This window comes from Tamandua tetradactyla, chromosome 26 (assembly GCF_023851605.1).
Source record: "Tamandua tetradactyla isolate mTamTet1 chromosome 26, mTamTet1.pri, whole genome shotgun sequence".
Lineage (NCBI taxonomy): Eukaryota > Metazoa > Chordata > Mammalia > Pilosa > Myrmecophagidae > Tamandua > Tamandua tetradactyla.
In genome coordinates, this window is record NC_135352.1 from 1,534,279 (window position 1) to 1,544,906 (window position 10,628).

General features: G+C 40.6%; 2 pseudogenes; both read right to left on the reverse strand.

Annotated features, from left to right (window-relative positions):
• Positions 1–2,277: 2,277 nt before the first annotated feature.
• On the reverse strand, positions 2,278–5,215 carry LOC143669594 (ubiquitin-associated protein 2-like pseudogene; annotated as a pseudogene).
• Positions 5,216–5,920: 705 nt separating this feature from the next.
• Positions 5,921–9,288, reverse strand: LOC143669596 (mis18-binding protein 1 pseudogene; annotated as a pseudogene).
• Between the last annotated feature and the right edge of the window lie 1,340 nt (positions 9,289–10,628).

Genomic DNA, 10,628 nt, shown 5'->3' on the forward strand with positions numbered 1-10,628 from the left:
CCTGGGCAAGGCTTGATGGGTGGCCTGGGGTGTGGACACTGGCAGGACCAGTGTCCCTCCTGGCTGCACTTAAAGCACACTCTCAGTGGAATGCTTCTTACCACTTTTGGTGGACCCCTTCTTTCTGGTTGCTGAAGCTTTGTTGGCCTCAGGGCTGCTACTAGGGCCTGGGCTTGTAAAGTTACTTTTTGGTGGAGGTGGGCCTGCTGGGTGGCTTCAACCATGTCCTCCTGGCTATTAAAGACTTTAAAGGCCATGGCCACCAGATCATGGATGGGGGTTTGAGGGCCATCCTTGGCCTTTTTAAATTTCTTTTTAATGTCTGGGGTAGACTGAGCTATAAAGTGGGTGGCTAGGACCATGGCTCTGGCTCAAGATTTGGGGTTTAGCCTAGTGTGCTGAATCAGAACTTCAGTAAGACAATTTAGAAAAACTATGGGGTTTTCTGAAGCTTCTTGGGTAACCTCCCAGTGTTTATCATAATTAACCACTTTTTGGGCTCCCTTTTCTAATCCTACTAATATACACTCAACCATTTGGTCCCAGTGCTTAGGGCTGGCCCCTCCCACCTGACAGTCCCAGTTAGGCTTTTCCATGGGAACTGTGGTCTTACCAACCAGCATGTTAGGATTGGACAGGTGAAATTGATATGCCGGGGCAGAAGGTGGCACTGGAGGGCCATGTAATTGGGTGTGTGAGCTGACTGTGGAAGCGAGAGGTTGGGGGGCATAGGGAGGGGGAGGCGGGTCAGTATGAGGGATTGGCAGAGAGGTAAGCTCTTCCAGTGGCTAGCGACAGAAAGCAGAAGCTAAGGCTGAGGGAGGAGTAAGGGAAGGAGCGGATGAGGGTTTCCTTGTTACAAGGAGAATTTGAGCGGTATTGCAAGTAGTGCATAAATCAGGCCAGGATCTGAGATGCCAGAAAGTCTGGACATATGGGACCTCCAAGCATTTCCGGGTCTGTTGGCAGAAAGTGTCCAGATCAGAGAGGACCTCGAAATCTAATGTGCTTTTGGGTGGCCAGATCACGGATTAAACATCTGAGCGGGGTTTTTGGGTTTGTGCAAGACTTCTGGTTGCCCATAATTTAAGTCAAGTCTGGAAATAGTCAGACCAATTCGCGGTGTCCTAAGGCGTGGCCAGACTATTGGAATGGGGTCCCCCTGGGGGACTGGCAGAGAGGAGTGAGAGTGAAGATGTCTCCATACCAGACGTCCCTGGAAACAGCAGGAAACTGAGGGGCCCCCCAGGCGTCCCCGGAGGATAACTTGGTCGGAGAGGGGCTCCTGATGCAGTCACGATTATGGACAGGTCCCTCTGGATGGCAGGGACAAGACTGAGATATGGGCAAGGGATGGCTCACTGACTCGAAAGGCACAGGTCAGTAAAATTTCACTCGGAGAACAGGCCAGCTGATGGGTGGCAGAGGGGTCCCAGGTCCGTCCAGCAAGGAGGAGTCAGTTCCCCTGGGAGGGGTCTTGAAACTCCTCCCGGTTTTCAGCACCAAAATATCAGGTTTTGAATGATAGCCAACTGAAAAATCAGAGAAACTGAGTCCAAGTTTAAACATTTTATTGTCCTGGTGTGAGGTTCCTGGGTCCAGGTGCTCAGGATGTGGGCTGGGGAAGTCATGCCCCCCTAGAAGCAGAGGGGTTAGATATAGGCTAGCTAGTGGGAGGTGCTGATGATGCCTACAGGGCCTCCTGTGGTAGGTTAGGAGTTTCATGTGCATAGCTACGGGCCATGTGCAGTGGGGGTCCTTTGTTTGTCAGGGCAGGTCCTGATTGGCTGAGTTTGAACAGCTGTATGCCCAGATGTTCATGGTTTTAGTTTGGGTGGGGGCCTTCCATCCAGAGGCTGCCAGGCCAGGCCTTACAGTTTGCAAGTCTTTTTGTGTGAATGTGGACAAATATTACCATTTCTTTTTTTTAGCTGAAGAAATGCCACAGTTTATTGAAGACAACAAATATTTTTGTTACAAGTTGAAACTACATATCTTCCAGAAATCAAAAGCAACAGCAGGTGTGTACATTGATGCTTTGTATGTGATGTACCACTTGAATTCAAAATGGATAAGACAGGGTCAGCCATGTGGAGGAGAGGTAAATGGGGAAGGGGCAAATTCAAAAGCCCAAAAGATATCCACCAGCTCATTTCCCCAGCTGCACAGGCCATGGCATCAGCTCAACAGGCTCTCTTCAGTGGTCTGGTTTCTGAAACAAGACTTCAGTGCAAATCTATACACACAAAAATACATAGCCACCATCCATGAACCAAATTATCTCTCAAACATCCAGAAATGCCTGTAAGGTGGTGGATAATTTCTTCCAATGTCACAGCCATGAGACCCATATCCACTTAGTTGATGGAAAGGGGTGGGCAATGCATTCACACTGACATTCACACCATGCTGCTTGGAAGAGGAAGGAGCCACAGGGAACACAGCAGGCCCAAGCTGGAAGGTGCTAGGGAGGCCTGGGAACCCTATGTAGTATGGCAGGCTGGTGTAACTGTAGCCAGGAGCCAGTGCTGGGTTCAGAAATGTTTATTGCATCATGTGGTGAGTCTGCATCTGTTTCTATTGGGGTTGAGCCAAGGTTGTGGCTGGGTTTGGGGAGGAGGCATCCCCATGGTTAAGCTTTATGAGGTCACCAGAATAAGGGTTTCTGGCCAGACCACCATCCCTCCCAGTCAGTAGGTGTGGGGAATGGAATGTTGTAGCAATCTGAAGGAAATTTCATCTGAAGCATCTGTAAGTCATCATAACCATATACTTGTAGTGGCTAGGCATGTATAGCCTGGAGTCATAATAAACAGACGAGGCAACAATGTGGGATCCCAGGAGGGAGGTTTGGAAGAGCTTTTCCTGAAGTCATAGCCACTGAGTTTCAAGTTGAGGCTGTGATGGTGGAGTTGTTCCCTAGGCTAAGTCCCAGTCTACTGCCACTATTGAGACTGGAGTAGACACTGACCACTGGGGGAGGGGCAGAGACTGTGGTAGCTGAAGTGGAGAAAGTACTGGAGGAAGAATGGAGATTTACTTCACTCTGCACAATTATGTGCAAAAGAGTAGATGTGGAATTACACCCAGAAGATGTAGATTATGATAGAGTATTCTGCTGTGTAGATAATGTACTGCTGTGTGATATGGTGGTAGTATTTGGAATCTCCACACTATGGCTCAAGCCACTGAAGGAGGATGAGTGCTGATTGGTTGTCATCAGTAAGGAAGATGCAGACACTGTTCCAATTGAGAGGGGGCATGCTAGAAGTGGAAGGGAGTCAAATTTCACTGCAGAGCCTGTAGCACTTTCAACAGACTGTGTGGTCTGTAACAGTGTGGCCTTCACAGAACTGAAGCCATTCTTTGCCTAAGTCATGTCCTTTTGGTCACTGGGTTACTGCCAAGTCTGTGTGGATCTCTGCTCATACAGTGGACCCTGAGCACTATTTTGGAAGGAATAGGTTGTTGACTGAATTGGACCACTCTGATAATTGGACTCCTGGCTCTGGTTAGATGAAATTGTAGAAGAAGATTCACTGGCCCTGCTGGTATACAGGCTACTTGGAGCCTGGCTTGAAGAGGTGCTCATGATGGGGGTGGACTCATAATCAGAAAGGACAGGTTCTGACCCAAACTGCAATGTCCCCAAATGAAGATTTAGCCAAGGGATATCTGCTGAGCCTAGGTATCTCCACAGCCAAAGCAGGAATATTTTAAGTCAAGGAGGCTTTTTCTTCTGCTGTTTCAGTTTTTGCTGAGCCAGTTGAGGGCTGGAAGACTGGTTGTATGAAAATCCAGGAGACATCTGTAGGGCTGAGGTGGATTTGTTTGGCACAGGAGAAGAGGGTGTGGAAGTGCAGCTGTAAATGTTACCACTTCAAGTGGCTTCTCTGAAAGGAACATCTCCATCATGGTGGAAGATGAGGTAAAGGCCTAGCACTTTGTAAAGGGGCTGTGCACTGTTGAATTACTTGAGTTCTTCAAATCATACTGCACCAGTGATGGGTATTGTGTGGTCAAACCCATGTCCCAAGAGGAGATGTTGGTGCTTCCAGATAAAGAATGCTGAGCTGCCAACTGAGCCAGGGCCTGAGCAGTCTTGAATTACTCCAAGAACTGGGACCTGTGGTGCTGCCACTTTTAGCTTCACCAACATCACCAAATCCTTTCCTTAACATGCTCACCATACTGTGATGAGAAAAAGTGTTCCCTGAAGCAGGCTGCGATATGGCACCAGAGGTTGGGCAACAGAAGGAGGCTGAAATGGATCCAGATTGGATGAATCATTCTCAGTTGTAGATGGTATCTTCCCCAACAGATAGCAAGGTCAATTCTTTGACCAGCAGTAATTGTCACATTCTCTGCAGGCAGAGACACTGAAGAAACATTAGAGGCAGTGGCGATCTTGGTCTTAGTAAGATCTTCATTCCAATCTTCAGTTACCCACTCCTCTGTTGCAGTCTTCTATGCACCACGAGAAGTCTCAAATTTTCAAGGATAATTTGACCCTTCAACCCCAGTAAAATCGAGTCTTGTCCCATTATCTGGTTCAAAGTGGCCAGTGCTTGTTCCATGTATTGCCACTACAATTGCCATAGTCATCATCAGTATTGGTTGGCTCTACATAATAAGCTGAGTTCCTTAAGCAGAAAACATTCCTCCAAACTACCAGAGCCACCTCTGCCTTGGCCACAGCCCCTTATTCCTCTTTCTGTATCTCTTGCAGAAGGCCCTTCACTCTTGATGCCATTTAATCCATTTTCTTGCTCCCAAACCTCTTGTCCATAGCTGCCACCTCTCCCCCACCTTAGTGGCCCACCATGCCACTGACTATAGTCTGTGTCTCAGTCTCAATTTTCTTGGCCTTCCTTGTTGGAGTCCATCTGGCTACCATCCTTCTGTCCTGAGACTCCCTTCATCCCAACAATCTCCCAGGAATGCTTGTCTGGGTTTCTTTCAATAGTACACCAATGGCTCTGTTGACATCTCCATTGCAATCATGTAAAGCAGTCACACATTCATCCTGGTTCTTACTGGTGATATCAATTGTTTTACCTTCTCCTCAAACTCAGCATCATTATGGACTGAAATCATCTGCACAAGTCAAATTTGTTCCACAATGGCCTGTGGCCACTGCTTGTGCTGTCTGGTTTTGATTTTGAAGTTGTTCCAAGTTTCCTCAGGCTTGGTTAGTGCCCACCAACATCATCATTTACAGTATATACAAACAATAGTATTTACAAGGTAGAGTACTCAGTCTCCTCCACACTGACTATCATTTCTCTTATAAATAACTAGGTATGGAATTTCTGGGTCATATTGTAAGCCCACAGTTAACATTTTGAGGAATTTCTAGTCTGTTTTCTAAATATTGGTACCATTTTACATTACCACCATGATTGTAGTAGGGATCCAATTTCTCCACATACTCTTGATCTTGTCTTTTTTTATATTGCTGTGCTAGTGTTTTTGCAGTTGCATCTGCTTTTTTAATTATAAAAACTTATTTGAACAATCTAACTGGAGGGAAGGATAAGTGAATGTGTACTATAATCAGAGGGAAAACATTCTATGTTAAATATTTAAACATTATGGGAGAATAAGTTAAAAGAAATTTATTTCTAAAATAGCTGTCAGTGAAAGGAAAAGAATCTTTGGTATGATATGCCATGCTAAGCTATGTCTGTGCGTGTACAAAAGCTTTAAGAATCCAAAAAAAATCTGTTCTCTGATTCTACCTAATAAAGTACTGAAAAAGGAATAATTTTACATAGGATTTAAAGAGATGCAAATCACAAGTTTTTGTTTTTACTTATTTATTTATATATATTTGGAATGGGCAGGCTCAGGGAATTGAACCCAGGTCTGCAGCGTGGCAGGTGAGAATTCTTGCGACTGAATTGCCTTTGAATTTTGACTATATAGAATCAGAGTTTGAAAAGCAATAATCATTCTCCTCTTCATATAAATATTCCATAGCATTAGTGGAAAATTTCCCAATATCAGAACTGTTACCCAAATCTTTGTTAAATGAAGTATTTCTTCTTGATGTTGGGGGTAAAAAAATCCACTTCAACATTTTTTTCTTGATGTTGACCCAGACATTATCATGATTACTTTTATGATTTTTGCATGCAAAAAGTATATTCCTCACATTCATCCCTATTTATAGAAGTTAGCATGCCTGGACTGACATACTGACACTGAGGAGTTTTTGCCAAAGGAAAGAACCAATGATGGAGTTATTGGATTTCTATACATATTTGGCATAATATCTTCATCTTCGTGACTTTCCAGAAACTTGGCAACTGTACTCTTCAGTTCTGCAAGGGTATTGTACAGAAAAAATCATCATGGTCATCTTTTGGTAACTATTCCAGAAAATCCTTCATCTGCTGCTTTCTTTCAGAGTTTCCAATTTGGCAGTTATTTTAGTAGTTTTCTTCTTAACAGAATCACCTGTTTTGTCCTTTTGGCCTTTGAGATTGGCTGGCTTTTTCTTCATGATATGCTTCTAGGATCCTTTACCTAGGGGATCTTCAGTATATTTTCCTCATTCCTCAGCAGACTGAGAACCTATAACTATTGCTACATCTGACCGGAAACCAAGTTTCTGCTTTGGAAGGGATACAGGAGCACAGTAAAATTTCTGTAATTCCTTCTCATTCAAGTTTTCATTCTTAATTAAACCAGGTAAATATTCTGAGGGATGATTGTTTATATCCTCAGACCCTATTGTCTCAATAATTGGAAATGCATTCCTTATACAGATCTCTGAACAGTAGCTTTAGTAGAAGATCTAGATTTCCTGTATTTGATATGGAATTGATTTTCATTTTCAGAATCAGAAATCATGGAATTTTTTTTGCTGTTTCTTGTGCTTTTCCTCAGGTGAACTGATGTTTCTTTGGCATTTCTTGCCAGCTTTCCTTCTAATTTTATTTTCTGTTTCAGTCTATTCTTGAAAATCTGATGAAGACTGATGCTTATAAAATGTCCTATCCACATGATTTTCAATTTTCTTGAACTCTGTTAACAACCTTGTATTTTTCTTAAAATTTGAAGCAGCACTCTTCCTTTTTTAGGAGTAGGTATTACTATCTTCTGGTTGATAATAAGTCACACTCACCACAATTTTCCCTGTCAACAGTACAACAAAATGCATTTTCTAAAGTTGGTGTGGGTTTAATTATGGAATTTGTGGTTTCATTTGAGTCCAGTTCTCTTTCTTTTTGGTGTTTTGACACTATAAAATCTGCTACTGCTTTAGTGGTATCAGAGGACAGATTGTACTACATGGATTTTTGCCCTATCACTTTTTTAGATTTAAGTGGTATTACTAAAATATAAGCCACCTCCTGATTAATAGCCATGCATTTTCTTTCTTCATATGATAAAAAGTGTTTTCTTGAAGTTAGTATGTCAATGGATACATTAAACTATACTATTCTCTCTTCCTTCAGAGTTTTAATTTTCCTTTTATTTGTTCTTTCACAATTCTTCAAATTTTTTCAAAGACAACCTTTTATATTATTTTTCTCCAATTAATTCCTGGTTATATTCTCCTCCTTTGTAAACAGAACTGTTTATTTGGGAGCAATAGCAGTAGTTTATTTTGGTGATTATTATGCCAAACATTTAATTCTGTATCTCCTAACAACTTATTGTTCTGTGATTCTAAGTTATAATGATCAGGGTCATGATTGTCCTTGTTTTCTGAAGGCCACCTGTTTGGTTTTAATTTGCGCATGTCAGGGACAAATTCTTCTGTTTTCTGTTTTTGTCTGGCCTTTGCTCCTTTCTTTTCATCAACTCTTAAATTGTTCTAGAAAATTATCAATGTGTTCTTTCCAATTTTTGGATATCAAAACATAAACTTCCTTATGACACAATGTGAATATCCTGCTTCTTTCATGGAAGACTTTTAATATATAAATGTTGTCCAATAATGTCCTGAGATTGTTGTGTTTTATGTACTCTGTAATTTTATTACTGTGCCAGTATGTTAGATGTATCTAACAGTTTTCCTTCTATACATATAACTGTGTTATCATTGATGATTTTAAACATCAATTCTTGTAGTTTGATTACCTTATATTTTTCACTGATTTATAATAGTTTGAGAGATATCTGGAGATGCAGGCTTCAAAACATGTCTTTTGGATCACTGAGATATTGTTAAATGAAATCTTGGAGTGGCAAGTACAATTTTCTATGTATTATTCATGGAACCTGGAAGATTAGTCTCTCTGGGTATTATTTTTTTTAAAATTTTCTCCCTTAATTTCCTGTTTTGAAGTCCTTTCCAGTGTCACCTCACTATCAGAATCCATTAATTGATTGACATACTTATTTGGAAAACAGTTAGTACTTAGAGTCACAACAGTAGTAATTTGAGATTTTTCAATGCCTTCTAAGACAAACATTTCCTTTTTGACTTGGTTGCAATTGTATCTCTCTTTCAGAGAAGAATTTGTTAGCCAACTGAGCACCAAATAATGCCTTATTAAACACTTCCGCAAGTGAAACATTTTCATGTTCTTGATTCAGATTTAGAACCACATATGTTAAATTTTGCAGGAGTGATTTCTTTTCTTGCTGACATTGAATCTTTTCTTTCACTAGAAGGAAAATGGTATTTGATTATTCTAGAGGAACTTTTTGGACATGTGTTTAGACTATTTTTAAAGAAAGAGGAAGATGAATTACATTAGTCAGTCTTAGTGAATGATATAATTAGAATAATGTGTTGCTTTCCTTTTCTTCACAGAGGTAGATATACTGCAATAGTCTTTACTCAACTCCTTTAAGGATTAAAATCCTTAAAGGAGTTGTATTTACTTGTATTACTTTTACTTTTTGATAAATCTAACAAGCTATTGTTTCCAGTTTCTTGTTCTTGTTTGCATGCAATACCTTTTCTTCCATTCTTTGAAATATTTTTTACTGGTGATGCATAGGTTGTTTTTTTTTTTTTTTTTAGAAATCCATTAATGCTGTAAAGCACTTGTATCAAAAGAAATGTTAGAATTAGTAGTATCTGTTAACATTGTAGATTGAAATGTATTTTTCATTCTTAAAACTTATCATTTCTAGGAACAAATTCCTTTTATGGTTATGTAATTTTAAAAAGGATTTTTGATATTTTGACAAAACTCTTAAAGGAGTAAGTGTGCCTGAAGGGACGCTGTCAAAAAACATTGTATGGATTGGCACATTTCTCCTTTGCAAACATGTTTCTGAAGACAAATGAATTCCTGGGTGTTTCAAGGGTGCTGTAATCATCTTGATTAAACTGTAACAATAAAGTTCCTCTGACAGATAAAAATCCCTTAGACACAATTTTCATAGTAGAGCTTCAGCGGGGGTGCAGAGGAAATTTGGTGAAGGACCTGGCAGGGTCTTAGGGCAGAAATCCAGATTTCACTCCATGTGGATGGGGCTTCAGGCATCCCAGAGCTCATGCCTCAGGCCTGTATCAACCTTAGAGTGCCCTGACCCAAACTCAGGGGATGATCACTACCCCTAGGGCTCCCTGACATCCACAACAGTTTAAGAATTCAAATTTGAGAGCCTGCCCTCAAGCCAGCCAAGGATTGGCACATTCAGGTATTACATCATCCAGAGTGTCTGACAGGCTCCACAAAGTTACTGACAGTCCCAAAGCTGCTTGGGTAATGCTATGTCTAGAATAAGTGGATGATCTCAGTTTGTCATGAGCACAGGTTGTGACACTCCAGTTGTCCCCAGCATCTTTTTTAATTTCCAGAGTGTGTCAGTGCACATCTCAAGCCCACCCTGGTTTCCAATCTTGTCCTGTTTTGGTCTTGAGGTTGTATTTCATTTAGCTATTGATTTGTATTGTCCTGATTGTTAATGATGGCTAAAATCTTTTTATGTGATGATTTTCCATTTGTTTATCTTCTTTGGAGAAAGTCTATTCAATTATTTTGCCCATTTTTAATTGGGTTATTTATCCTTTTATTGAGTTATATATTTTGGATACTAGTCCTTTATCCAATATCACTTATAATATTTTCTTACATTCCAAGTGTTTGTCCACTTTCTTGCTAGTATCCTTGGATACAAAAAACTCTTTATTTTGATGAAGTCTGAGAGATCTGTTTTTTTCCTTTGATTGCTTGTGCTTTAGGTGTGATATCTAACTAAACCATGTTCACAAACATTTACAAGTATGTTTTCTTATGAAATTTTTATAGTTTTATCTATTATATTCACATCTATGATCACTTTGGTTAATTTATACACATAGTATGTATATTAGCTAGGGTTCTCTAGAGAAACAGAATCAGTAGGAAATATCCATAGATATAAAATGTATAAAAGTGTCTCATGTAACTGGGAATATAGAGTCCAGAATCCATAGGGCAGGCTATGAAGATTATGACTTTGATGAATGGTCTAGATGAACTCCACAGGAGGGGCTCATCACCTGAAGCAGGAAGAGAAATGGTTTCTTCTAAATCCTCCTTAAAAGCTGTCCAGTAATTAGATTAAATGTCACTCATTGTGGAAGACACTCCCCTTGGCTGATTACAAATGCAATCAGCTGTGGATGTAGCTGATGTGATCATGATTGAATTCTCATAGCAACAGACAGGTCA